This window comes from Cryptomeria japonica, chromosome 9, assembly GCF_030272615.1.
Source record: "Cryptomeria japonica chromosome 9, Sugi_1.0, whole genome shotgun sequence".
NCBI lineage: Eukaryota > Viridiplantae > Streptophyta > Pinopsida > Cupressales > Cupressaceae > Cryptomeria > Cryptomeria japonica.
Window position 1 is genome coordinate 477,274,738 of NC_081413.1, and position 13,089 is coordinate 477,287,826.

Consider the following 13,089-nt stretch of genomic DNA (forward strand, 5'->3'; position numbering starts at 1 on the left):
GGCAGTTAGAGATATACTTAAGATTGTGAAGCCGTATAATCCGGTATGTTAAGAATGTCAAATGGGAAAATAGGTCAAAACCTCTTTTAAGAGTAAATAAGACAAATCTAATGATGTTCTTGATCTTATTCATAGTGATTTGTGTGGCCCTGCAAGAGTTAAAATTTTTTAAGGTGATAGATATTTTATGCTAATCATTGATGATTATTCTAGAATGATGTGGGTTACTTTTCTAAGGGAGAAATATGAGGTTTTTGAAAAGTTTAAAATATTTAAGGCTAAAGTCGAGACAAAGACAGGATTGAAGATTAAATGTTTGAGGTAGAATCATGGTGGAGAATTCACATCCGATGAGTTTAATAACTTTTGTGAGAAGCATAGTATAAGGAGACAATTTTATACTCCCTAGAAACCTCAGCAAAATGGAGTTGTGGAAAGGAAGAGCAAAACTATCTTGGATGCTTCTATAATAATGATGATGGAAGCTAGTCTACCTCATATCTATTGGAGAGAAGCAGTGAGCACAACAGTCTATACATTCAACAAAGTACATATCAAAGGACAAATCGGTAAGACAACTTATGAATTATGGTTTGGCAATACACCTACAGTTAATTATTTCAGAATCTTTGGTAGTAAATGTTATATCAGGAGAGATGATAACATTAGAAAATTTGATCCTAGATGTGATGAAGGAATAATTCTTAGTTATTCTAATGAAAGAAAGGCATATAGATGTTATAACAAGAGATTGCAGAGAATTGTGGAGAGCGCTAATGTTAAGGTGGATGAGATGATTAGATGTCAAATCAGAGTTTATGAAAAAGAACTGGCAGTGGAAATGATCATAACTGAACCAACAATACCTTTACCAGAACAAAATGTTGAGCCAGTTACTCCGGCAGTATCAAAAAAATTAATAGTAACTGAAGAACCAGGAAGAGGAACAGAGAGTCAGAAGACTCCTAGGTATGTAAGGATGAATCATCCAAAAGATCAAATCATTGGGGATAAGAACAATGGAGTGATGACAAGAAGGAGATTGACATCTAATGAGGTATGTTTAATTTCTTAAGTTGAATCGGTATCAGTAATTGAATCATGTAAGGGTGAATTTTGGATGAAAGCTATGGAAGAAGAATTAGATCATATTGAGAAGAATAACACATGAACTTTAGTTCCCCAGCCTAAAAATAAGAATGGTATTGGAACTAAATGGGTTTTTAGGAATAAATTGAATGAAGATGGATAATTTATAAGGAATAAAGTTAGATTGGTTTGTAAAGGATATTCTCAGAAGGAAGGAATTGATTATGGTGAAACTTTTGCACCCCTAGCTAGGATTGAAGCTATAAGATTATTTCTTTCCTATGTTGCACATAAGAACTACAAGGTTTATTAGATGGATGTTAAGTGTGTATTTTATAATGGGGATCTTGATGAGGAAGTTTATATTGAGAAACCTGATGATTTTTCACTTTCAAATGACAAAAACATGGTTTGCAAGTTAAGGAAAGCTTTATATGGATTGAAACAGGCACCGAGATCTTGGTATCCAAGGTTAGATAAATATATTTTGAAGCTTGGTTTCACTAAAGGTAATGTTGACAATAATCTATATTATAAAGTTGTTGATGATGATATATTGATTATTGAGGTTTTTGTTGATGACATCATTTTTGGAGGTGGCTATAAGTTGTGCATGGAAATTTCTAAGAATATGGAGAAAGAATTTGAAATGTCTATGATTGGGGAAATGAAATTTTTCTAAGGTTTGCAAATTACTTAGACTGATAAATTTATTTTCATCTGTCAAACTAAGTATGCTAGGGAATTGTTGAAGAAATTTGGTATGGTAGAATCGAAACTGGTAAGTACTCCTATGGTTACAAGTGAGAAATTGACAAGGAAAGATGAATCTACACCAATAAATCCTACATGATACAAATATATGATTGGAGGTCTGCTATATTTGACTCAGACTAGGCCTGACATAATGAATGTTGTTTGTATTGCATCTAGATATCAAAGTGATCCTAGAGAAAATCATGAGAGTACGGTCAAAATAATTTTTAGATACTTGCAAGGTACATCTGAATATGGTTTGTGGTACCCTAAGGATGATGACTTTACTTTATGTGCATATACAGATGCAGATTGGGTAGGTGATGTTGATGACCAGAAAAGCACTTCCGGTGGAGCTTTCTTTCTTGGAAAGAAGTTGGTTTCATAGATTAGAAAGAAACAATCATGCACTTCTGTATCTACTGGTGAAGCCTGAGTATGTTGTTGTTGCTACTACCTATACACAAGTTCTATGGATGAAGCAAATGTTGAAGGATATTAATGTGAATTGAATTGGACCGATAGTTATTTATGATGATAACTCTGCTATTATAGACATATCAAAGAATCTAGTATTTCACTCTAAGACAAATAACATATCTATCAAGTATAACTTTTTGAAGGAGAAGGTGGAAGAAAATGAAGTTAGACTTGTTTATTTGAATACTAAAGAGCAGATTGCATACATTTTTATTTAACCTTTGCCTAAAGAATCATTTGATTACCTGAGAGACAGGTTAGGGATTTTTGCCCCTCTGATGGAGAACTGATTGATGTTATTTGGCATCAGTCCGGTATGCATTATCCGAGATCATTCATTCTGAAATTGATGTGGGGATGCTACTGCTCAGGGGGAGTAGTTAGCCTTGTCATTCAGTGCTTTTTGTTTTTTCTTTGATATTACGGTGATTTTTTGCCACTTAATTGAATAAATCTTATTTATTTAATTAATTGTCTTTTCTCTTTTAATTAAATTCACAACTGATTAAAAATCCCCTTTTGCATTTAAATAAATCAATATTTATTTATAAATGATCCCCCCACTTGCAAAAGTCCTACAAATGCAAGTTGCATCTTTTGGCTAAAATAAACCTTTTATTTTATCTCAAAATACTTATTATCCCCCCCCACTTGCATTCTCCTACATTTCTCATTAGTATCCTCATATCCTTCTAGAACCTATCTAATCTCCTCATTATCTTAATTAATCCACTTGGGCTTCCCAAGGTTGCTCACACATGCGTGAGCACATATCCCCCTTCTCCCAAGGTGGGACCATATTGACTTTCCACCCCACTCCCCCTTGTGACACTTGTCACAAGGCTAAGCTTGCAAATCTGGGACCACATTGATCCTCACCCTCTCCTCCTTGTGACATTTGTCACAAGGCTAAGCCTTCCAACTTGGGACCACATTCCTCCTTCAATCTTGACCCTTGATTGGTAATCAATCTTGGCCACCCATTCCTAATCCTTCAACTCTATAAGATGATATCTTGTCTCATATCAAAGGATACCAATATCCATTTTATGCATCCTTATTATAGTTGTTTTGCAGGTTATCAAGGAGCTCTCATTGTGCCTCTCTCAAGCATTATGCCATCTCAATTGCATCATAGCTAGATTTTATCATGTTTTAGATCAATCATTTAACTTAATTGCACATCAATTTCATAGCATTATCATCTTCATATTAGCTTAATTAGATCACTTAATTATTCAATTTGGAAACACAACTCCATTTTCCATATCATCATCATGTCATTAGTTTCGATCATTTAATCAACTAGGATCTTAGTTGCATCCATTTTTATTCTAGTTCATCATCCAAAATCTCATTCTTTAGGTAGTCATCTTAAAGATCAAGTGCTCTTCCAAGTGAGGGCCACCTTGAATCTTGAAGATCCTTGGAGATAGAGGACAATGAGATGATTTTGAGAGATTTAGATTGACTAACATTGTTTTGACTGATTTTGATCTCTAATACAATGTCCCATTGGTGTGTTTGTATTGTTTGTGTCCATTGTGCAGGTGCAATAATCTAAGCATACATTTTTGGCACCCATTGTGGGGCTAGACCCCTGATTTTATCAAAATTTTAGCATTTTTGTGCAGGTCCGGACAAGAAAATTTTGAAGCTTCTTTTAGCACATCGTTGTACATTGTAGCATGTTTGATCTCTGTTCTAGCACATTTGTTGATTCTTTTAGCATGTTTGTAGTATAGACTAGCACATACACCTTCTATTTTAGCGTGTTTGTCTGTCTGTTAGTTTTTAGGTCTCTGGGAGAGTAGCGCATTTACACAATCTTTTAGCATGTTTTCAGTACGTTCTAGCGCATTCCCAGTATGGGTTAACGCATTTGTCACAGAAGCAAGAAAATTGTAATTCACTTAGAAAAATAGGCTTGTCTAGCCCACCTAGTAATTAACATTTTCACTAACTTGTTTGTTATAGGTTCTAACAATTTCTTGTAGGTTGGAGGAGTTTAAAATAGGATTTTTTGTTGTTTTCTTTCTAAGATTTTTCAAAATTGGATAAAAAGAACTCACAATTTTCTCTTCGGTAAAAAGAATTTCACATTTGGTTTTGGTATTTTTAAAACAAATCAAACTTCTTTTTGGGCTTAAAAAGAACATCATTTGCAAAGGTAAAAAGAACCACAAAATCAAACCTTCATTTTACTTGCAAGTTAGGAGCAAAAACACCTCAATTTTGGGCTCTAAAAAGAACAACAATCTTTCATTTTCTTGCAAAGGTAAAATTCACAATCAATCTTTATTTGCAAGTTAAAAAGAACAACCAACTTGTCCATTTTTGTAAATCGATTTATTTTATAGCAACGTGCTTTTATTTTGTTGACCAGGATTTCACTATCCTAGTTAGAAAACAATTTTTATGTGAGATTAAAAAGAACACCATGTTTGATTGGAGCAACATCTCTAGTTAGGACTTAGATAAAAATTCCTTTGAAAGGGTAAAAAGAACATTGTATGCTTTGTCTTTAGTGGTAGGTATATGATCTCCCCTTAATTGGGTGACCAAAAAGACAAAGCCATTCTTTTCATGCTTTATTTCATTCCAAGCATTTACAACCTTTAGAGGGCCTACCTTCCCGAAGCCTTGAGGGGGCTAGTGAGAAGGGTACAACCCAAGTGGGAAATGACTTTATCGCCAAGTTTACCAACCCACTATAATGAAATGTTGAGGCTGATGAAAACCCCCTCCAATGGCAGTGTGTATTTGATAACCTTCCCCTAGTATCCTTGTGACGTGAAAAGACTATTCTAAAGGTTGAGAAGTCTCTTAATTGAGTTTAGCATTTGTTACATCTAATGGAACCTTTATTACGAACCATAGAAGTAGAAACTTCGTTCTGATTCAGTTTCCATACATTGGCAATATCATAGTGCGAGAGTGGGGAAGAATCTACCCCCAAGATTACTCACCATACATTTCTCAAGGTAACTATTCAATTGAGGAGCAATCTTCTCTGGGTTAATTTCTGGACAAAGGCAAAAAAATGGGCACCCTTTAGGAGGTGACATGGTTGTTTGAGCTGAAGGAGTATCGAGTGTAGGCTACGATATTATCAATGACCCTTGAATAAAGAGTCTACTTGGTGTGTCTTATATGTATCCAAACCAGTGGAAACATCAAAGATTTGAACACATCCTCAAAAGAACATACACTCAATGTTTAGCATTAGGATTACCATTGTCTTCATGTGTGCTATGTATTTTTGTCATAAATGCTAAAATATGTTGTAAAAATATCCACAAATCAAACTCAAAATTCAAGTTCAAAACAAAGAGAGGTCATAGGCGAGAGAAATTTTCAAATCTGTCATGCCCAAAATTTAGGGCAAGAACGGGATAAAAATTTAAAAAAAAAAAAACATTAATTCGACAAATATAAAATGCTACAACATGTTTTGTCTTAACTATGTTTATAGTTAATTTTTTTTTTCTACTAGCTTCAAGTACACAATTTTTTTTTAATTTAAATTAATTACGGAATCCTACAATAAACAAATGCTATTTTAACCTTTCAATTTAGCCCCAAGGATTATTCTAAATCCAAAAATCTAAATTCGATAGACCAGGAAACTAGAAATTCTCTTTAAATTTAAAAAAATTGACTTCATTAATATATAATTTGTAAACGCCTCAATCAAGTTAAATCTAACATAAATAATACTTCATTAGTAATTAAAATCATAAAGAAGTGTGATCTATAAAGTAAATACCTATATTTAGGTTCCACCTCCAAGATAAAAAAAAATATATTTAAAACTAAGGATTTGCTTAATTCTTTAATTTCCAAACTTTCTAATTTTATTTTCATATATGTGTATATAAATATATATATTTAATTAATATAATGATTTCTTTCCAAATTAATAAAAGACAAAATCATGCAAACCCTAGCTAGGGATATTGCATTATAAAATACTCTTTACAATTTGAATTTTACCATTTTTATATTAATACCCTAGCCCTACCCAGGCTAGGGTTTAATATTTTATTTTTTTGATTTGGATTTTGTTTGCAGGGCCGAATGGGAAATTCGTGGTGGCGGCCATGGCGGTTGGGTAGAGGCAATGCTCCCCAGTGGGTCCCCCCACTGCGGGGGTCACGGCCCACACAGTGGCCTTGGCCGTTGTGTGAGTCACGACCCGCACAGAGGCTGCGGCCTCTGTGAGGGACGCGGCCCGCACAGGGTCTGCGTGCCCTGCGCGGCCGAGGCCCCAGTTGCCCCCCCGCCCCCCCCCTTGCCCCATTTTCCTTTGCAATATTTTTTTTGTTTATTATTTTTTTTTTATAAAATATATATATATATATATATTTACAAATATTTATATACATTTTTTTTTGTGCAAATAAGTATAAATATATTTATATATATATACATTTTTATATGTATATATTCATTTATATATTTATATTTATATATACATTGATTTCACAGGTAATTATATTATATATATATATATATATATATGAAATCTGCATGTATATGACTATATATATTTATATATAACTATATTATTTTTTATTAAAAAAAATAAAAAATTATATAATTAAGAGTCCATAGTATTTTGAAGTTAGGTGAGTATTCGAACAAATTACTGAGGCATTATATTGTTTCCTTTTGATTTATCTCTTTGCATAAATTTCCTAGATGCGAAATGTAAATTAGATGGATTATGAAAAATTCTTATTTCAATTATAGCAAAAGTAAAGTCATTAAACTGTTTACTGTAGATGTTATTTTCTGTAAATAAATAATGCCAGTATTTTAAAATACCTAACTTCAACTATATCAAGGACTAATTTTAATGAATTTACCAACAACCTAATAAATATAGATTTTATTTAAATAAAACTATAATAGGTTAAGATCTTCATTTCCTGCAATAATTAAATCGACAGACTATGCAAAAATCTACAACAACTATTTAATTGACAGATTTGGATACTTTATAGCTAAAACATAGATGTACTTTCTGTAATAAAAATAAATAAGAGAATTAACTAATCCTAAAACAACAACTATATTAAATAAAGAATTTATTAACTTAAACTATAGAGATGGTTATGATAATTTTAGATTTTATTTTTTGTATTTAAAATAAAATCACAGATAAAATAAAATCACAAAATTAATTAAAATACTTTTACATTTCCATATATAATCCTAAATGCTTTCATATTTCAGCCTTTGCATGCATGCAAAATCAATTCTATTTCTTTTCAATTAAATAAAAGAATAAATTTAACTCATTTCCTTTCAAGAGATATTAAATACTCAATAAGATCTATCCTCAACTTTAGGACTAGAACTTAGAAATAAACCATTTATCTTTTCTGCAAAATAACATGATATTTTCTGCATATATATAACAAATAACATATCCCCAAGTCTTTATTTCTATTTTACAAATAGCCTCTTTTTTTTTTCAAACAAATGAGAACTTTTCAAAGGGTAATAAATACATTTACAACATTTTTCCTAAATCAGCATCTTTTTCCATAGTTGCATGCCTTGATATTTCTTCTAACAATCTGCAAGTAAATCAAACTATGACCATGGAGTGCTCACCTCCCAGCCTAGGCTAACTGGTAGCCACCCCCAAGCTCAGAGAACCAAGCCCTAGACAGGTAATAAACATGCAAACACAAAAGATAGAATACACACAAACTCAAACACACTCCCAACCCAGGCTACACTACACCACTCATTGTGATGTCCTTTTCAAGGGTGGTAGTGGACCAAGTACCTTGAGGAGAACTGCAAGTATGAAAAAACATGTAGCCACCTCATGGCAAACCAAATACATCAAGTATAGCAACCCCTTATTCCTTATACCCCCCCAAGGCTTTCATGCCTTATTTCCCTCCTTATGACCCCCAATGCATAAACAAGTCATGCAGCAAGGGTCACGTAAAATCCCTCGTGATCACTCTCATAACGAGAGTCTCTCACTCGAGGGCTGTCACTTCTACCACCCACAAGATCCTCCTCTCTCCCAAGAGTAAGAGGTCTTGATGACTCCCAAAAACACATACAATGTATAAACACAAAATACCAAATAAATTTCCAAGAGAACATGCACGGAAACTAGTCTTTTACACAAACATTACTTTCAAAACACATGCAATAAGAAAACCATTATAAGAAAGATACAACCAACCTTAATCTGCCCAAAGGTATGCTAGTTTTGCTGAGGATGAGTAGCCCAATTCCATGGTTCTTCCCTTTCTACCCTTAGCCAAAATTCTCAATCCAAAAATCTAGCTTATTCTTTTCAAAATTCTCGTGTCTCCAAAAATGGAGAGTGGGTGATTACCCACAAATTTTCTAATTCTTTCTTAAGAAGCCCATTATGAGAGTTCTCACAAGTTTCTAAAAACTAAAAAGGAAGGTAAGGTAAAATGGGAAAGGGAACTCTCATTCGAAAAGGAAGGTTTACAACTAGGTTCAAGTCTTCTAATTTCAATTTTCGCACAACTTAGAAAAGTCACTTTTTAGGGTGTCTAAAAGGTCACATGGGAGTAGAAACTTGCCTTAAATTACCCCTAACCCTTAGGTATACCTCATGGGCTTTAGGAAACCCTATTAAACTACCCCTAGGTGTCCATTTAACCCTTTTTAAACCCCTCTGAAGTTTATTTTCGGGTCAAACCTATGTTGACCACCCCAAAGATTCTTTACCCAAGACGTTTATGGAATCTCATTACATTAATTGAAAAAGCTATAGTTAAACAATTTCCACCAAGAGACAAAATTAAAAATTCAAACATAAATCCACACATGTGTCAAGTGACACAAAAAAAATACTTTTACAAATTTATACATGAAATCGTCTCTTGTGGATTTTACATAAATCAATTAAATAACACTTAACACACATGCATCATTTACTGTTACGAATAAAATACAACACAAACAGGGTGTTGTCTCTCCAAATAGACAAACCCTGGCTTTACGAACATACATAGGTCTAGGTTTGGTTCTCTGTAATATTTCCATGGTCACATGGATAACTTCCTGCGCATCTCAATTTACACATTAGTAGCTTCAAGTAACCTCATATAATATAAATCACAAGAATAATAATACACATCATCACTTGCATACAATTTACATCTGAACAATTTAATACATCTTATATCCAAGCAATTTCACATAAGAAATTCATCATAATTCTCATAATTTTGATCCACACTTAAAACATACATCATATTTCTATCATCATAGTAAAGTCCTACAAATTCAATCACGACATTTATCACCGCAAATTCATCCTATTCAAAAATCATGTAGTGTTCTATATCATAAAGCATATAAATAAAACATCAACATATAGCAATGTTATCCAAATCATGGAATCATATAAGTTCTAAATCCATAATGCATAAAAATAAAGCATCCATAATAGTCTCATCATAAAAACCACTGAAATGTCAGACTGAGTCGGGGTGGGGCCTCACACCCTCCCCCTCTAGGCATGAGCTTCCTCTTGGAGTTCATCAAAGAGGTGGGGGTACTCTGATCTCATACATGTTGCGTCCTCCCATGAAGTCATAACCTCATCATAACAATCCCATTGGACCCTAACTTGGTCCAGCTCTCGACCTCCAAGGGCCAGCGTCCGGCATGCCAAAATGCGAATGGGCTCCAAAGCTAGCTGCCCATCCGACTCCACCTGCAAGGCATCCCAATCTAAAATATGAGACTCATCATAGATATATTTTCTTAAAACTGATACATGAAACACATCGTGGATGCGTGACAGGTTAGGTGGCAATGCTAAACGGTAGGCAATTGGGCCTATCCTCTCAAGGATCTCAAAAGGTCCTACAAAGTGAGGTGCGAGCTTAGAACCCTTTCTGTAACGGATTGGACTCTTATGTGTCGTACTCTCAAGAAGACCCTATCTCCAACCAAGTAGCTACGATCTATCCTCTTTGCATCAGCATATTTCTTCTGTCTATCCTGAGCCTCTCTAAGATGTTGCCTAATCAAATCCACCTGTTGTTCCATATCTCGAACTATCTCAAGACCAATAGCAACTCTGTCCTCTATACAATCCCAACTCAACGGTGTCCTGCAAGGCCTGCCGTATAATGCCTGATAGGGTGGCATCCCCAAAGAAGTGTGATGCCCATTGTTATAAGCAAACTCCACTAAGGGAAGGTACTCTTCCCATCTAGTCTGATGATCCATGACATATATGCAAAGCATATCCTCTAACACCTGATTAACCCTCTCTATCTGACCATCTGTTTTTGGGTGATAGGCTGTATTGAAATTGAGCTTAGTGCCCATAGCTGCCAGTAATGACTTCCAAAAGGAAGAAGTGAAGAGGGAATCTCTATCAGAAATAGTCTTGCATGGTACGCCATGAAGTCTGACAATGTCTCACAAGAACACCTGTGCTACTACTGGTGTTGTGAAGGTAGTCCGAACTGGTGAAAAGTGAGCCACTTTGGTCAACTTGTCAACTATCACCAAGATGGCATCATGGCGACGAGAAGACATAGGAAGACCAATGATGAAATCCATGGATATAGTATCCCACTTCCACTCTGGTATAGCATGAGACTGGAGCAACCCCCTTGGATGGCGGTGCTCCACCTTTACTCTTTGACACTCGAGGCATCGAGCTACTATCTCAGCAATGAGCTGCTGCATTCCTGGCCAATGATATAACTGCCTCAAGTCAGCATGCAACTTTTTGACTCTGGGATGCACTACATAAGGATCTCTATGAGCCTCCATGACAATGAACTCTCACAATTCCCTAGAGGAAGGTATATAGATGCGCCCTCTATGGCGTAATAGTCCATTGGACTCCAAAGAATAATCCACATATTTCCCCTCTAGAGTAACCTGAGATCGTATTACCTGACAAACCTCTGCATACCATCCATCCTCTGGCAAGTGCTGTAGTATATGGTCTCTCAAATCTGTGCCCATAGATATGGTGTAAACCTCATGGCATCTCCTACTCAAAGCATCTGCAACTACGTTTTCCTTTCCTTTGATGTAGTGAACGTCAAAATCATATTCGCACAAGAATGCCATCCATCTCCTCTGACGTGCATTAAGGTTCGACTAAGTGAAAATGTACTAAAGACTCAGATGATCTGAATGCAGCTCGAAGTGATCACCTAAAAGGAAGTGTCTCCACCTCACAAGTGCATGCACTACTGCTATGAGCTCAAGGTCATGAGTAGGATAATTAAGTTCATGAGTCTTAAGTTTTCTAGACTCGAAAGCTATAGCCCTACCATCCTGCATAAGAACTGCTCCTAAACCCTCTAGTGAAGCATCTGTACGAACCATGAAGTCAGCTGAGGGATCTAGTACAACAAGAATAGGAGTGCTAGTAAGTGCCTTCTTGAGTTCCTGAAAGGCCTTCTCGTACTTCTCTGTCCACTCAAATTTTCTTCCCTTTACGTTGAAGAGAAGTAATAGGGTGTGCGACTCTGGAGAATCCCTCAACAAAATGTCGGCAATAACCTGCTAAGCCCATGAAGCTCTTGACCTCTGTCACACTGGTTAGCACTGGCCAATCCATAATAGCCATGATCTTTGATGGGTCAACTGAGATCCCATCACCGGAAATAACGTGCCCAAGGTACTTGACCTCTGATCGAAAGAAAGCACACTTTGACAAACTGCCAAACAATTGGTTATCTCGCAAACACTGCAATACCTGTTTTAGGTGCTCCTCATGCTCCTTCTCATTTCAAGAATATATCAGTATATCATCGAAGAACACAATTACAAAATGGCCCAAAAATGTATGGAATACCCCATTCATGAGGCTCATAAAAATAGCTGGGGCATTCGTAAGACCGAATGGAACCACGGTGAACTCATAGTGACCATATCTAGTGCAAAATGCAGTCTTGTGGATATCACTCTCCACTATTCTCAGCTGATGGTATCCTGACTTCATATCAATTTTGGAAAAGACTTTGGGACCCTGAAGTTGGTCGAATAAATCATCAATTCTGGACAAAGGATATCAATTCTTGATGGTTACTTTATTTAACTGCCGATAATCCATACATAATCGGAGAGATCCATCCTTCTTAACGAAGATGACTGGTGCACCCCAAGGGGATACGCTAGGATGAATATGACCCTTCTCAAGGAGTTCCTCAAGCTGTATTTTAAGCTCATTAAGCTCATTTGTGGTCATCCTATAAGGTGCTCTGGAAACTGGCTTGACTCCTGGTACAAGGTCTATATGAAAGTCAATCTCTCTACGGGGCGGCATTCCAGGTAGCTCTGAAGGGAGCACATCTGAATATCCCTTAAGAATAGGATGGTCATCAAGTGATGTTTCCTTTTCTTCCTCTTCTCCTCTATCACTGATAGTGATAGCAAAAAGTTGACATCCCTTTCGCATGCTCTGCTTAAGCTGCATTGTGGATATCATACGAAGAGACACAGGTCTCTAAATCCCAGTTATAACTATGGGTGATCCATGATCATCCTCACACTCGATCTTTTTCAGGTGGCAATCCATCTTGGCTCTATGGGCATAAAGCCAATCCATGCCAAGTAGGATTCCATAAGATCCAAGTGGTGTCACTCTAAGGTCTACTAAAGTGGTGGTCTTGCCAATCTGCAGCTGACATGCCCTAACCTCTGATTCCACTGACACTCTAGCCCCTGAAGCTAATTCCACTTCCCAACTGACACCCTGTCTAGTTGCCACTA